Here is a 16,240-nt window from a genome sequence, read left to right on the forward strand (position 1 = left end):
CTTTGGGTCAGTGGGTGAGTTGGTCTTCTGTGTTGTTTTCTCCTCAGAGGGTCAGGAGATGGCCCCTAGCAGATGTAAGGGAATGTCCGTGACTTTAAGGCAGAGTCAGTAAGCCATCCATTTGCTCACACTTCCTCTGCCTGCTCTCAAACCGGTGGCCATTGCTCAGCTCACCTGGCTTCTGGGCCAGGAGGGGGGAAGCAGTACAGTGACTTCCACACAAGGCCAGGTCTGGGTCGCATGTGTGTGCATGCGTGTCAAGGTGGGACCCTGCCCTGCAGAGGTCCTCACACTTGTGTCTATCCCTGTCCCTAAGCCTCCTGAGTGTGCCACCACACCTAGCTTACTCATCTATTTCTAAATCACTGGAGTTAGACCTCAGATTTAAAGTAGTAATCAAAATGTGTGGGCGTGGCCAAACGTGTTGATGCGCCTCTTCTCCTACAGCCTGAGCCTCTCCACACGCTCCCCCCTCCTCCCTCCCTCCAGCCCCCTCCCCTCTTGCATGTTCACCACAAGAAATGAAAGAAAAGCAAACAGGCACACACTTGCTTTTGTTTCTCAGATATTTTGATTTCTGGATAGAATCCGTTTCCTTTGCGGTCTTTCATATTCGTTCACTGTGGACATTCGTTGGTTGCCCTTATAGATCTCTTCTTGATTCAGGGCCCAGCCCTTCATCTTAAAATAGCCCACCATGTGCTGCTAAGATTGATTTCTTGGGTAAAGCACTTGCCATGCAAGCCCGATGACCTGCGTTCAATCCCAAGAACCTCCATAAAGGTAGCTAGAAGAAGAGACCCGATTCCCAAAAGTTGTCCTGTGGCTCATAAGTGAATAGACACGTGCCCACACACACACTTCTTTACATTTTCATTCAGATCAGTGCAACCATACCAGACACTCATGCACCTAAAGTTGGGTCGGAAAAGTCACATTTGTCTCATTTCTCTGCACATTGCTCTCTGAAAGAAATGTCCCTGTGTGTCCCACACTTCTGTGTCCGTCCCTTGTCCTTGCTGTCATGGCACCCACCACTCTGGCCTACTGGCCACTACAGTTTGTATTCCTCGAGGACAGCGGCTGTACAGCTTCTCGTGTATTGTCAGCGCCAGGCTTTGGTCGATTTTGTCAAGTACGACAGGTGGCTGTTGCAGCAGCAAGGCTCTGCGTCACTTGACCAGAAGCATGAGCTTCTCTTTTCCCTTTTTTTATAGGTGCGTCACCTTTGACCTAGGCTCTCGGGAGACCTGAAAGGCACACTCAGTGTCCAGGGCATACTGAGGTAAGTACAGTGGCTATTGTTTGTTTAAATTTTGTAGGTAATCCACATAATGTCTTTATTTTTAAATATGTATACCAAGACTATCAGAGAAAGGGTAACTGTCACTGTCACTGTCCCCACCTCCCATCCTCCCTTAGGGGTGAGGACTGTCATTCACTGCTAGTGTACCAGCACACGTGTGCGCGCGCATACACACATGCATGCACACATATGCACACACGCGTACGCACGCGCACGTGTGTGTGTGTGTGTGTGTGCACACACACACAGGCACACTCCTGCACACCTTGTCTTTTACTTTGCCATCTAAGGAAAGAACCCTCTCAGTCCAGGTGCTTCTGGGGCACGCTCAGCAACACTTCACCTCAGAGCCTTGTTCATGAGCAGTTACGTTCCAGATCGTCTTGGTTTTATACTATTTCAATTCAACTTAAATTTTTAGAGTAAACTTCACTGTTGTGAGGATGTTTTGTTTTGCTTTTAGTTTTTGGGTTTGTTTGTATTCTAAGTTCACACGAAGGGCTTTTCTTGTGAACCTGCTACCTAGGGAGACAGAGCAGGCCACACCCTACTGTATGCTGCTGCTCTCTCTGTAGGTTCCAAACGCAGTAGCAGCCGCAGCATAGGTGCTCACACATGATTAAGATATGTAGTATGAGCCGGGCGTTGGTGGCGCACGCCTTTAATCCCAGCACTCGGGAGGCAGAGGCAGGCGGATCACTGTGAGTTCGAGACCAGCCTGGTCTACCGAGCGAGTTCCAGGACAGCCTCCAAAGCCACAGGGAAACCCTGTCTGGAAAAACCAAAAAAAAAAAAAAAAAAAAAAAAAAAAAAAGATATGTAGTATGGCAAGTCCTTGTCGGATGTGTAGGTTTAAGTAGGTTAAATTTGGGAGTATTTGGGAGGTCCCCCTCCCCAACAAGCATTGTGCTCTTGGATGATCTGTGATGGGTTTTAGGCAGTGAAGTCAGTTTTGGGGCATACACTCTTTTGGTTCCTAATGGGGCGTTCCCGAACGCTGCTGATGCCAGCCTTTGTGGCAGGATGCCGGGAAAGCAGCGTCTGGTCCTTAGAGGACTGGGTGATGGGAGGGTAGAAGATTCTGGCTCTGGGTGCTCAAGTGTTGCTGGCTGACACGGAGACTGACAGACGAGCTGTGGGACCACACTAAACTGCGCTGCTCTTCTCTGAGATTTCCATCTTGTAAAGTTTTGCCAGGTCCCTAGAGCTTGTCTGTGGGACGGTCTCAGGGTCAGAAACTGCTTCTTGCAGGTGTGTGTACGGATCAGACCTCAGTTGGTCTCCTTGGTTTGTTTGGGGTTTTTTGTTTTGTTTTGTTTTGTTTTCCAGACAAGGTCTTCTTATTCTGTAGATCAGACTGGCCTTGAACTCACAGAGATCTCCTACCTCTGCCTCCTGGGTGCTGGGGTTAAAGGCGTGCGCCACCACCGCCGGCTTGATGTTTTCTATTGAGGTGATATTTTGTTACTTAGAAGAACGTCACAGAAGTGATGTCCCATCATCAGGGCATCATCCCAGGGACCCAGGGTGTCTGCGTGTATTACTTCCAGTGTTGGTCATCTAACTCACGTGGCTCAGGTGGTGTCTGTGTGCCAGGTGATTTCCTGGTCAGTCTGCCACCATTTTCCAAATATAACTCAGACATTTTGGAAGGAACTCTGAGATTCTGACGAAGCTCTACTTTTCCTCAAACTTGCGTGCACCAAAGTCAGCATGAGCTGAGAACTCTGTCTCTCCTGTGACAGTCTCTACTGCGGTGTCTCTGTAAAGTCACCATGGCCTCCCCATTTGTTAGCTACAGCCTTGGGTAATTGATGCAGAGGGCAAGAGGGAGGGCCCTTGTCAGGCTTAACATCCTTTGATAGAAAAAAAAGTTTCTTACAGTGTGATGGGTCAAGGCTTGGAGCCTCCTTCTTTCTGTGGGCCTCTTTCCTCATGGTCAAAGGTTGCTGCTACAGCTCCAGGCAGCATATGTAGGGATCAACTCCAGTGACTCGTGCATTAAGTCTGGACAGCTTGAGCCCTCCCAGAATCCCCTAGATGACACCACTTACATCTCACCAAGCAGAACAATGTCACATCACTTCTCCTTCTGCAAGTCAGGTTGGAAATTCATTTAAGTTTCCGGCCTTTCTGGAAGAAGTAGCCAGAGGAAAGGGGAAGGGAGCGAGTCAGAAGGTAAACCAGCCAGCGATGCCTGGCTCCACAGGGGAGAAGAGCACTAATAATTGGTATTAATGGGAGCTGACTCTGTGCCAGGCCCTGCTGTAAGCACTCTCTATGCATGAGCTCACTCTGCCCTTATGCCCACCCTATGAGGTCATTGCTGTCATTTCCCTGAAGTAATGACGTGGAAACTGAGGCACAGGGTGGGGAGGGTGCTTACAGAGTAGTGGGCCTGGGTGGAACTCTTGCAGCCTGTCTCCAGAGACCCTTCAGGCTAGGCTCCCGTCTGGTCAGCGCTATCCTAATTCTCCCAGCCAGGGAGGGACAGGTGTCCTATCCTGCTGTACACCTGGATATGAGTCCCTCCCACTAGTCTTGGTCTGCTTCTGAGGTGCCCCACCAGTATCCCGGGGGCAGGAAAACACCTTCGGTCTCCCTTTCCTAACATACTTTAGTTACTCTGTCTAAAGGGTCCCCCACTGTGCCCGTGTTTCCTGTGAGCCTGTGTCTGCGTTCACCCCGTAGAGCAGCGTGCTGGCGGAGTGAAGAGTCCTAACCAGAAAAGCCGCGGGGCCGTGGGCTCCTTCCCTTGGCTTCAGGACAGCCTCCTCCAAGCCAGTGAAAGGCAAACAGGCTGACACAGGACCCAAGAGCACCGGCTCAGAGTCCACCCAATCCAGGTTCTAGGCTCAGTGGACCACACTGGCTTGGCCCCCATTGGGCGAATTAAGCCGTGGGAGCTGCCTTTTGTCCCTAGAAGTGGTCCCAAAGGTTGAAGGTACTTAGAACCTGGGACGATCCCTGGCACAAAGGTCAGTTAGTGGATGCTGGATGCTGGTGTTAATTCTGATGCTGCCACTGCTAATGGGGGTGGCGGTGGTGGGTGACAGTAGCAGGCAGCTCGAATCGATTAGCCCTTTGAGCTACTGCGGCCACCCACCACTAGCAGCCGCCACCGCAGCTGCAGTACCGCCACAACTACCGCCACTAGCTCTCCCTGCTGTCGCTGGTGATCCTTACCAAATTGCAAACTCTCAGGGTCTGGATGCAACAGTGCTGTCTTCTGGCAACGGGAATCTGCAGCTGATGCTTGGACCAAGAGTTTCACAAAAGACAACAGGAATTGCTTTCGTGTGTGCCAGGAGCCCACAGCTGTTGGTCTCCTAGCCCTGTTTCTCGTGAAGTCCCTAGGTTCTTTAGCACTGTCTTTGGGACCGTGGCTGACCTTGACCTCTGTAGCCAGAACACTTGGATGCTTTGTACAGCCCGTCACCGGAGTCCCAAATGAGACCTGACAGTGTGATTTATCCTCTTGGACAGAGTGGGAGGGCAGTGCCCCAGTGGGGGATTCTTCAGAAGGTTGTCAACCGAATCAGCCCACACCCTTCATGTATCCTTACTGCTGAAGCATCCTCCAGCTAATAGGGTTTTCCAGGGTGTCTCGGGGGACTGGAGGTTGGCTGTGAGCCCCAAAGAGTGTGTTTGATGAGGCAGCCTGCAGCCTTATCTAAAGACATCAACTCTGGGTGGGACTTTTCATCTTCCCAACAGGAAGTGGATGTGGCACTTCCCAGGGAGTCAGTGTTTGTCTGCCCCTTCCCCAGCCTGTCACTATGGTTTCCCCCTGCAGCCACCAGATCTCATCACAGGGTCTCTGCTTCTCGTGACTTTATTTATTCACGGAACTGCCAGCCATGAGTGAGATTCCAAGGTGGCAACGAATTACCATGAAATCCTAAAATGAGCACTATAAATGTTATTCCTTACTGGGGACATGTGACACATGGCCAGTCAGGCAGAGCAGGATTGACATTGTGCTCTAGGGGCCCAGGGCCTGAGGCTCCCCTGAAGCTTCACAGCTGAGAGACATAGCTGGGGACTGGAGGGTGGCAGAGGGAGCAGGGCTCTGAGCCACCTCGAGCTGCTGATGTGGGGAGGGCATGAATACAGTGGCTGCTGACAAGATCTGGGTGGTATTTATTCAGCACCCACTGTGTTCCGTGCCTGCTTGGGAGTCAGATCTGAAGTGACCAAGTTCATCGCCGTTAGGCATCTGTGCTCAGCACAGAAGGCGCAGAGAGTTCCGGGCGTCTGCGGGGAGGGACTTGACACGTACAGAAGTATCTGTCATGGGAGGAGGCCCGAAGGCTGCGCAGACAGTGCTTGAGTGGAGTCGAGAGAAGGGGACAGGAGAAGAGCAAGCAATCCATAGAAGGGACAGGTGGAACCAGAAGGATCTGGAGTTCAAAGCCAGCCTGGGTTACATGAGAGACTGACTGAAAACAAACGCTTAAAATCCTAAAGCTTAGTATTAATCGTGGTTATGGTAGTAAGTGAACGAAAAAAAAGAAATACAAAGGAAAGGACATGGCTGCTCCTAGGTATGGTGGGGGAGGAGGTGTGTCACAGATGTGTGGGAGAGCGGAGGCAGAGGCAGGGAGGGACATCTGGGAGAGTCCAGAGTGGACATGACCAGACTGAGCTGGGCCATGTGGGGGGAGGGGAACCAGGTGCAGCAGCCAAGAGGGCAAAGGTAAAAAGGGTGGGTAACCAAAATGTCTGGATTATATAGGGGAGAGCTGTTGTCAAAATGTCTAGGTTTACCCAGTAACGAGACACAAACCGTGACTCAGCGGTCCCACGTGGAATTTTATTGGTAGCCAGGGAAGGAAAGCTGGGTAAGGAATAACCAGCCCGTGCAGAGCTGGGGGGGGGGGGGTAAGAGAGGAAGACGAGAGTGAAAGAGAGTGTAAGCGGGCAGGGGTCAGTCCTTTAAAGGGGTCCTTTGCACCTGCGTGGTTCTCACAGAACTCTGGGCTGGCCAGAGAGCTGCCTGAGTGCATCCTGCCAGGTAACAGGGCAGGCCAGCGTAATGCCTGAACCTTTCGACAACCTCTGAGGAAGGGCAGCTCAGCTCCTAGATTGGAGAGTTGGGGTAGAGGCCTGGGTACACCAGCCATACCCTGTAGCAGGTTGGGACTGAGGGATACTGGGAGAAACTGGCAGCCAGGTTAACGAGGCATCTCAGCCTTTTGTCCCAGGTTTGAAACCTAACAGTAAACACCCATAATGCCAGTCTCCCCCCCCCCAAAAAAAAACCCACAAAGGAATCACCACAAGTTCAGGGCACCCCAGGATTACGTAGACCCTTTCTCGCAAAAGAGCAAAACGAAGAAGAGTGCTGACAAGATGACTCAGAGGGCAAAGGCATTTCTGCCAAACCAGATGACCTGCGTTTCTCTCCAGGGCCGTCGCGGTGGAAGGACAGACAACTGCCTCCGGTTGTGCTCTGACCTATTTATATGTATACTGTGGCATGCACACGCGGCACACAATAAATGTGCCTTTTTAACTTAAAACTAAAGATGTAGTCAACATAACCATCTACCTGTATTTATCAACTCTATGAAATATGTTGAATCTTGAAGTCAAAATTTATGTTAGATTTGGGGAGCTAAGATGTAATGCTCAGTGTAGAGCTCCTGCCTAAGAGTCCACCAGTGAGGCACTTGGGTCCCTGGTACACAGACAGCCCTGACCCCAGGGGACTGTGTATCCACACTGGTATATCCATCCTCACTGCAGAACTCCCCTTGGGACACACTATCAGCACTCCCCAGCCGCTGCTGGTTTGCCTAAGACCCAAATTGCTCAGAATTCCAAAATGGCCTTGGACCCTTTGGAGAGGGTCCACAGCTAATGCGAAGCTCTTGATAAATAGTGTCAGAGTCAAACCATAGCTCATTATCATTGCAATTACCATTAGTGCTCAAACCTCACCACTCTTAATGTCATTATGGAAATGCAAGTGATAATCACAGGGAGATGCTGTCACACACCCATTCCAGTGGCCCAAAAACAAAGACAGCAGGATGAGTGCCAATTGCCTTTGTGGCCTTGTAGTGACTTAAGCCTTTTCCCTGCAGGGCTTTGGGGAATGGGACCAACATGTGTGTGGGGTCTCCCGCAGCAGGATCCCCTTGTAGTGTCCACCGTGGTAAAGCAGGAGATGGTGAGGGAAGATTGGCCCCCACTTATAATCAGAGAGCCTTGCAGCCTGGACGTGGGTGTGGGGGGAAGAAGGAGCCGAGGGTGAGGTTTGAGCCCAACTGCCGGGTGAGTAGTGAGGGTCGTGAGATGGGGTACACGTCGTGTGAGATGTGAACAGTGTCTTCTTGCCTCAAATAGGAAGCTGGTGGCAGATTGCCAAAGGATGCCATCAAAGTCCAACTTAGTAAACCAGTGAGTTTTACTGGAGCTGCTTACAGGAGTACAGTGAGGAGCTACCCACAGGAACAGAAATGATTCACAGCTCACCCAGGATGCATGATGGCTCTCAAAAGTGGAACCATGGCGCTTGTACACAGTTTGATACAGCTCTGCAGATTGGAAAGTGTTTCAAGCAGCTTGTCTTGTCTGAGACTGTCTCACAGTTCTCTTGAGAACGAGAGAAGTACTTGCTGATTGTCGTTAGTTTGGGGGACTTCCTGAAGCTTTTGCATTGTTTGAGTCCTGATTTTTGTTTGTTTTGTTTTTTGTTTTGTGGTTTTTTAAGACAGGATTTCTCTGAGTAACAGCTCTGGGTGTTTTGGAACTTTCTGCCTATGCTTCCCCAGTGCTGAGATTAAAGGTTTTCACCACTACCTCCTGGCTGCTTCCTGATTTTAAGAAACTTCTAGATAGAATGGAATGTTTGACCTCCCTTTAGAACATCTCAGCACTCAGGAGGCAGAGGCAGACCCATCTCTGAGTTCAAGGCTAGCCTGGTCTGCATAGCTCTGAGCCATCCAAGGCTAAATAATGAGACTCTGTCTCAGCCAAAACAAAAACAAACACACAAAAAGAATATCCTGTGTCTTGATGAGGTCCCCTCCACGGTAGAATGCTGTATCTCAAAGGAAATTGCTATACAACAATGTATCAGTGTAGCCTTGCAAAGTAATGGAGAAGGAGATGTGAAAATCCGGTCACACAGCTCTGGGTGGTTGGTAGCGGCGAGAGATGCCAAGGTGACAGGAGCAGCCTCAGTCGGGGTCCTCAACAAAACCAGGGGCCCAAGATCATCCCAGAGGAGGGATATACCCAGCAGGGAGAATGTGAAGTCAGGCAGAGGCTGGGAGATGGAGCCAAATGCAGAGAGAGGAGGCTGGAAGAACAGGACCCCTGAAGCTGAGGCCATCTGAGGACTAGGATACAGAGCTGACATGTAGGCTCTGGTGGAAAGGACAGGTGACACAGCTCTCCAACACTGCCTCACAGATATGTCAGGTGAGCATTTATTGTGTCCCTCAAATGCTTAAGCCACATGTAATACCTAGTAATCATACAAATACAAACATTTTAAATGACTCTCAGGTTGGGGGGAGTTCAGCGTTCTGGGGAAATGTCCTTGGAATGTGACATGAGTTCTGTTTACCTGACCACCTCTTGCTAGCAGGTGTTAGGAAGCAGGGTCATTGGAGAGGTTGTTGGGCCACCTGGGTGCTCCCCAAATTAAACTCCTGAGTGCCTGGTGCTGTGGACAGGCCTGACATGCTTTCTCCATTCATAAACTAGGATCAGGAAGTGATGGCGCACATCATTAATCTCAGCACTCGGGAAGCAGGGCAGGCGGATCTCTGTGAGTTCAAGGCCAGCCTGGTCTAAGGAGCAAGTTCAGGACAGCCAGGGCTGTTAGAGAAACCCTGTCTCAAAAAAAAAAAAATACTGCATTACCAAGAGTCTGACCTCATAACCCCATCATCTGGGTAAGCAGTCTAGAAGATAACTATGTGGCTTACCTGGGGTAATTAACCAGAAAGACACAGTGCAGACATCTAGAGAAAGAGCAGAAGGAAGGAATCCTCTTCTAGAATGGGGTGCAGACAAGATGGTCTCAGGAGGCTTTTCTGAAGCAACAACCCATCTTCAACTTGAAGGTAGATAGGAAGCCATGCAATGGCAGCCAGGGCCCTGGTTGTCTGTGGGAGACAGAATACCTCCCTTAGTTACCTGGCAGGAGACAGACCATGCCCGAAGGTGGTTTTCCCAGAGCCAGGCTCATTCATTGCACTCCAGGTGTGCTGACTCCTGCACTTGTCCCAGATGTGGGAAACTCACCTGCATAATTTGTGGAGCATTGCACTTGAACTCTTCAAAACAAGGGCTTAGGTAGGAAGGTGCTGGGTGTATTGGAGAAGCTGACATCACTCCAGCTCATGAGGGAAGACAATGGGGACAGCCACAGTGGTCCAGTGAGCTATGGTAAGAAGTCTGTCTTAGCCCGGTGGTGGTGGCACACACCTTTAATCCCAACACTTGGGAGACAGAGGCAGGCAGATCTCCATGAGTTCAAGGCCAGCCTGTACCTACTGAGCAAGTTCCAGGACAGCCTCCAAAGCTACAGAGAAACCCTGTCTTGAAAAAAAAACAAAACAAAACAAGAAGTCTGTCTTTCCATTGGGTGGGTGTATGGTTACAGGAAGGGTTTGAGTGCTCCGTTTGGTTTGTTTTCTTTGAGATAGTCTTTCTACGTAGCCCAGGCTAATCCTCTTGCTTCAGCTTCCAATCCCTGGGACTATAGTGGAATGGAAGGGTTACAAAGAAAGCAGCAACAATTTGGTTTTGATTTCAGGGCTTTAGCACCCTAGTACCCTCCTCCACTAGGACAGCCAGGCTGGTGGTCTAAGGCTCCACCATCCCCTGCCACCTGGCTGCCCCACCTGCAGGATTGAAAGTCATTTTCTGCACAGGAGAAGGTGCCTCAGTTCTAGATTCACCCCTAGGAAGGAAGCAACTTGTTGGTCACTCTAGGCCATGGGAGGCCCGCAAAGCAGGTCACTGCAGCTCTGACTTTCCTCAGAGAAGTCTTAGGCTGCCATGACTCATGGATCTGTCCTCTCGGAGACAAGGCCCCCTCCTGCTCTCCATGTAGGTGCCCTCAATCTGTCCCAGGCCCCCCCGAGCTGCTTGATTCCCACTCCTGCCCCATCTCCCTGTTTCCTTCAAAGGATGTCAACCAAGCATCTCCCTTGAGTCTCTTTTGGGCCAGGCTTGGAGAGAGGTAGGTAGGCCAGGAGGGGTTCCCACATCCTCTTTATCTCCCAAATGTGGTTTCTTTGTGGACCCAGAGAGGTGGGGCAGGTACTGTTGTCACTCTTCTTCAGCCCACCAGGGAATGGCGTCAGATCCCCAGGGTGTGGAAAGTTCCAAGCTCCCCAGTTTGCCCCGGTTGCCGCTACTGCGTGCTGCTGGGTAAGTGAGCAGCCTTGCTTCCCTGCCTCTGCTGTGACTACAGCTGTCAGTCCTTAGTGGAGTGGGCGTTCCTTCAGAACATGGGGCTTTGCTGTATACAGCTTGGAAACCCTCACAGCTGCATGGCTTCTTAGTGGCGCTGCCTCATGACTGTATACCGGGTGTCTCCCTCAGGCCTGTCTTTGCTGTCGACAGCCACTTAGTCCTCCAGCGCCTGTGAAGGTGGTTTTCATATTATGCGAGTACTTGGCATTGGACCCAGGCAAGCACTGTACTGCCGAGCTACACCCCCAGCCTTCTTCTTACTTCTGTGGAGACAGGCTTACCATCTGGTTTTACAGATGGGGGATTGAATAAGTCAGGTCCCTTGCCTGTGCCGTGCGTGCACAATAGATGTAAACGGAGTCAGGATCGGGACCCAGTCTGCCTGGATCTGTAGCCAGAGCCCGGGTACTCACCCTTTATCGCGTCACCTGTTTGTCTCCGTCCAGCCCGCCTCTCAACTGCTGGGTGGGTTCGTATACTGCCTGTCTCTGCCACTCAGCCACCAAGCTCCTGTCTGTTGGTGTTTTGAGGCGGGGTCTCATCAAGTAGCACAGCTGCCTCCTAATCCTCCTGGATGCCACTGCGACTCAGTTACATTCCGTGTCTGGTCCATTCTACATGCCCAGGAGACCCCTGCTGAGCAAGTGAGAGAGTCACCAGTAAAGGGTGTGGAGAGCTGGGACCCTCACACAGTGTCCATCCAGAAAACACAATGGGCGGTTCCTTAAAAAGTAAACCCACAGCTGTGATATGACCCAACCCCTTGCACTCTTGGGCACTTAGCTCCGAGAAATAAGACTTGTGTCCGCACAGAAATCTGGCTACCATTGTTCATAAAAAGCTTCACTACTTGCCAACTCTGGAAACAGCCCAGGTGTCCAGGTAAAGACACCTGTGAGCTGTCCGCATTGTGGCATGATCCTCAGCAGAGAAAGCGCTGTGGAGACTCCGGGCAGGCTGGAGGAACTGTCGGGAGATGATGCTGAGTGAGAAAAGCCTGTCTACCTGCAGAGTGAGCCCTATGTGCAGCGTTTCTAAATGGGAGCCTTACAGAGTTGGGCCGTAGATGTGACTGGTCATGGCTAGGGACGGGGTACTGGTGGGAGAGGGGCATGGAAGGAACTAGAAACAGCATGAGGGGTCTCTGCAGTGACAAAACCCTTCCTGCTCCTACCATGATGGTGGTGAACTTGTAGAGAACCGTGTAGATTGGATAATAAAAACGCAGAGACAGATACTGGGGTTAAAGCTGAAGATCAGAGAATCAAAACGACCAGACAGTAGAGAGTTCTTACCCCTACCAATGCTCAGACCAAAGGGGCGGTCCTGTCCTCAGACTGTATCTCCAGACAGCATCGGTCTCCACCAAACCTCAGACTCCCCCCAGCTTCTGTCTCCTCCCACCTTATATATTCCTCTCTACTGCTGGGATTAGAGGCGTGGGATCCCAAGTACTGAGATCACTTTTGTGTGAGCTGTTTCTCTTTTAGACTGATCAATTTTGTGTAGCCCAGAGTAGCCTTGAACTAACAGAGATCAACAGCCAACCAGAGTTTGCATTTCCTAATGATTCTAGTGGCTCTTCAGAAATTGGAGTCTGAGAATCAGGTCTGAGAGAACAGCAGCCAGGTTCCCTGAATGTGAAAGAAAGTCAACTATCCAGAGAGGAGGACAGTAGACGAGGCCCAATGTAGGCATTTCTGTCAGATTGTGATGGAACAGGTATTCTGGCACTCAGGGTCACAGAATACTGAGTGTTGCACAGCTCAGATGGAAAGGTATCTTGGAGCTCAGAAGCCAAGGTATATCACAGGTTGCAGTAAGCCTAGCAGCTTACAGCCCTGCTTCAGGGAAAGGCTTCCCCATGTAGGCTCCGCTCCGGCAGGACATGGTCTTCCAGCTGGGGATGTTTGCCCAGTGTAGCAGTTTTGTTTGGCAGGAGGTTTCTCCAGTGAAGTTGCTACAGTTCAGCTTTGCTCCTGGAGAGTGGAGAGCGGAGCCAAGGGAAGGTTTCCCCTGCAAAAGTGTTATAGCCCTGCTCGCTCTGCTCTGCCCAGGGTCGCCTCTGCTCTGCTGCTGCAAAAGAAGATCTTCACCCAAAGCTCATGGAAGGTGTTTATTGGGAGGGAAGAATCCAGGAGAGTGGCTGCCCTCTACCAGAGTGGCAGAGGACAGCCTGGTAGTGCAAACAGCCACAAGCTGAACAGACACAGGGTTTATGCAGGGCTTCCAGGGTGGGCACTGGTCAGATTTCAATGCTGAGCTCAGATTGGCTAGAGCTCTGCACAGGTTTAGGGTCAGATTTGGCTCTGGTTTCAGGGCCAAAGTGTGTTTCTTTCTCTGGTCTTTTTAGCCTTTTGGCTCTAATTTTAGGGCCAGGGTGTATTTCTTTCACTGACTGTGACTCCTGGGACAAAGTGTGTTTCCTTGCCTCTGCTCAGGGTGTGTTTCTTTGGCTGGTCCCTTTTCCCTACACCCAAGTATCAGTGTCAAGGGTAACTCCTGGAGCCCTGGTGGCTTCGTCACTCCTGTGTTTGCCCACACACTTAGCAGGGTGAGGAAGGAAGACTGGGCACAAGAAAGCTGCCCTGACTCCGGCTTCTTCATCCTGTGGAAATGGGTTTATCTTCACCCCCTGGGCCTCCAAGAGGCCCCAAACACTGAGTGCCAGTGAGACCCTTTCCTGAGAAGTGGGGCAAGAAAGAGGACTGTTTGGGGGTGGTGAGGACAATTTACTCAGTACAGGTCATCTGGACTTAGACAGTTGTAGACATGTCAAAATTCTGTCAGTGGCTATGGTGATTTGAATAAGACCCCCCCCATATCCCTGGCACTTGAAATGTTGGTCCCCAGTTAGTGGCACTCTTTGGGAAGGTCTTAGGAGAAGTCAGTCACGAGGAGTGCTGTTTGGAGAGTGCGCCCTCTCTTTCCTGCTTGTGAGACGTAAACTCTAGGCTGTTCCTGCTGCCTGGTGCTTCTTCACACCCTCTATGATAGTGGTGGCGTCCTGTCCCTCTGGAACCATAGACCAAATAAACCCTCCCTTGTATATGTCGCCTTGATCATGGTGCCTTGTCACAGAAATAGAAAAGTAGCTAATATACTGCCTATGGCAGCTCACACCTGTGATTCCAGCACTTCAGAGGCCAAGACAGGAGGGTCAGAAGTTCAAGACCATCCTCAGCTACCTAGGGAGTTCCAGGCCAACATCTGAGACCCTGTCTCAAAAAGAAAGGAAAAAGAACACCAGCCCCCATACAAATCATCAAGTGTATTCTTAAAGCGGGTACATTTTACCTCATGTAACTATATTTCGGTGACTAAAGACATCGCTACACACTGCCAAATAACAATAGTAATGAAATAGCCACGTGCTGTCTGCCAAGTGCTTTCCAAATTCACGTGGCAAGCTATGTCAGTGCACCCAAGTGCTCGTGGACAGAGCAGCAATTACACCCAGGACTGGCCGGCTGCAGAGAGAGCACCCTTTGTTTCCCACCCTTCTTACTTGTCTTTTCATCTGACGGGGTGACGGGATGCTGGGAGGTCCCCTGCTGAGGTCCTTGGGCCATGTGCCTTCTTGGAGCTCACAGCAGTGGCCCTGATCCTAAAGTCTGACCTTTGATGCAGCAACAGAGCAGCTGCAGGATTGCTAGCCAGCTTCGGGGCTGTCTCTCATCCTCAGCCCAGCAGCTGGGGATGAGCCCCCCTGCTGCTGTCAGGAGCAGCAGAACATGGGAACCTGCCGTAGCGCGCAGCAGCTGTTGTAAAGATGGGGAGAAGGCAGTGAGCCCTGCGTGTGCAGGACGTCACCAAAATGCTCTGTGCCCTTTGTGTGGGGGGGACACACCACTTGAGAACTGCAAACCATCTCTTTATACAAGGATAGAGTGGCCTTCCTGTTCCTGCTGCTGCTGCTGCCCATTTCCCTCTGGTAGAGATTTTTCTTTCATAATCAAAAAGTAATTGGCCAGGTATAGTGACATGTGTCTGTTATCCTGAAGAAGCAGGATGGCAAGTTCAAGCCCACTCTGGGCTATATAGCAAGACCCTGTCTTAGAAAAGCAAAGCAAAGCCGGGTATTGGTGGTGCACACCTTTAATCCCAGCACTCGGGAGGCAGAGGCAGGAGGATCTCTGTGAGTTCCAGGCCAGGCTGGACCGATAGCCTCCAAAACAATACAGAGAAACCCTGTCTCGTAAAAACCAAAAAAAAAAAAAAAGAAAGAAAGAAAGAAAGCAAAGCAAAGACAGCTGGCTATCATGCACATCTCCATCAGGATTCTTGTGCTTGCAAATAACTAACACACTGGTACCATCTGGCCAAACAGGAAAGCCCTTTCATATGTTCTAGAAATCCAGAGGTGGGTGAGCTCAGACCGGATATAATCAGCAGCTCCACATGTGTGTCACAGATACCAGCTCTCAATCGTGGCTTCCTCCTCACGTCCCTAGGTCCCAGAATGGCTTCCAGTGACACCGAGAGCCTTTCTTGTCTAGAGCACTGAGAGAGAGCACCTTGAAAAGATGCTGCCCCCTTGAGTTATAAATCCTCTCTGGCTCCAATCGGTCGAGCTTCAGTCATGTGTCCCCACCAGTTGGCCAATCAGATCAGAGAATAATGACTCACCCTGTTGCCGTTGGCCAATTAGAGCCCTCCTTCTTGGGGCTGGGCTGTGGGGACTGAGCTGGCAGCTCAGTGCCCACCACAGGGTTGACAGGCCTCAGCGCTCAGTCCTTGACCTGGGCTCACACACTCATGTGTCGACACATTGGTAGCTTCTGAGAACAAAGCGGTGTGGTTTTCCTTTGAAGAAGGTCTGTGCCCCGTGTCCTGCCCCTCCTGCCTGCCTCGCTCGCCCTCGCATCCCCACAGGAAGAGGAGCGGAGACTAGTGCCACACGGCTTGTCTGCTGCTCGGAAAAAACGACTACCTCCTCCTGTCACTGGGTGGATTTGCTTCCTTTTTCTCTCTCTCTCCAGCCACTACTACCTCTTTTCAAACTGTCTGCCGCATGACTGTGGCTATAGGCCTATCCTTGAGGAAAATATCTTGAAGTTCCGGTAAGGAATCAACGTCCAGCACTCGGGAGGCAAAGGCATGTGGATATCTGAGTGTGAGGCCAGCCTAGTCTACAGAGTAAGGGCAGCCTGGGCTATGTAGTAGAGACCCTGTCTACAAATAAACAAAAGAGCATCAGCTTCCAGAACCGGCCTTGGACATGTGCTTTCTGGTTTTCACCCCACAGCTTGTGTTTGAGAGCTAGCCACACTGTTGTTCACCAGCGGTGATGGCCCAAAGCCACCTCGTGGTCCCTGCCACATCTCACATTTCTAGTCTCCTAGCGTGAGGAACTAAGTTGTGTCACTCCACACCACAGCAAAAAGTGCTTCAGGAAGTGTCCACCTGTGTGTGTCCCCATGCATCTGTGAGGCTCGATTCAGGGTCACTGCCTGCCTTGGGCCATGGGCAGGGGGGGTGGCAGATGTT

At 51.0% G+C, this 16,240-nt stretch overlaps 1 protein-coding gene and 1 non-coding gene across 5 annotated transcripts in view; both read left to right on the forward strand.

Moving 5' to 3' along the window:
- Positions 1 to 16,240, forward strand: part of Sipa1l3 (signal induced proliferation associated 1 like 3) — a 204,898-nt gene that overhangs the window by 85,713 nt on the left and 102,945 nt on the right. For 3 of the 4 annotated variants that reach the window (XM_040734703.1, XM_040734707.1, XM_040734704.1), the window contains exon 2: positions 1,218 to 1,285. The exons of the other annotated variant lie outside the window; for it this stretch is intronic. The gene's annotated coding sequence lies outside the window, so the exon portion shown is untranslated. The remainder of the gene's footprint in view (positions 1 to 1,217; positions 1,286 to 16,240) is intronic. 4 annotated transcript variants of the gene reach the window in all.
- Positions 9,456 to 9,611, forward strand: LOC121135617. Its single transcript, XR_005872719.1, has one exon. It is a non-coding gene; the product is annotated as a U1 spliceosomal RNA (small nuclear RNA).

Source organism: Mesocricetus auratus, unplaced genomic scaffold, assembly GCF_017639785.1.
Source record: "Mesocricetus auratus isolate SY011 unplaced genomic scaffold, BCM_Maur_2.0 Super-Scaffold_100038, whole genome shotgun sequence".
Lineage (NCBI taxonomy): Eukaryota > Metazoa > Chordata > Mammalia > Rodentia > Cricetidae > Mesocricetus > Mesocricetus auratus.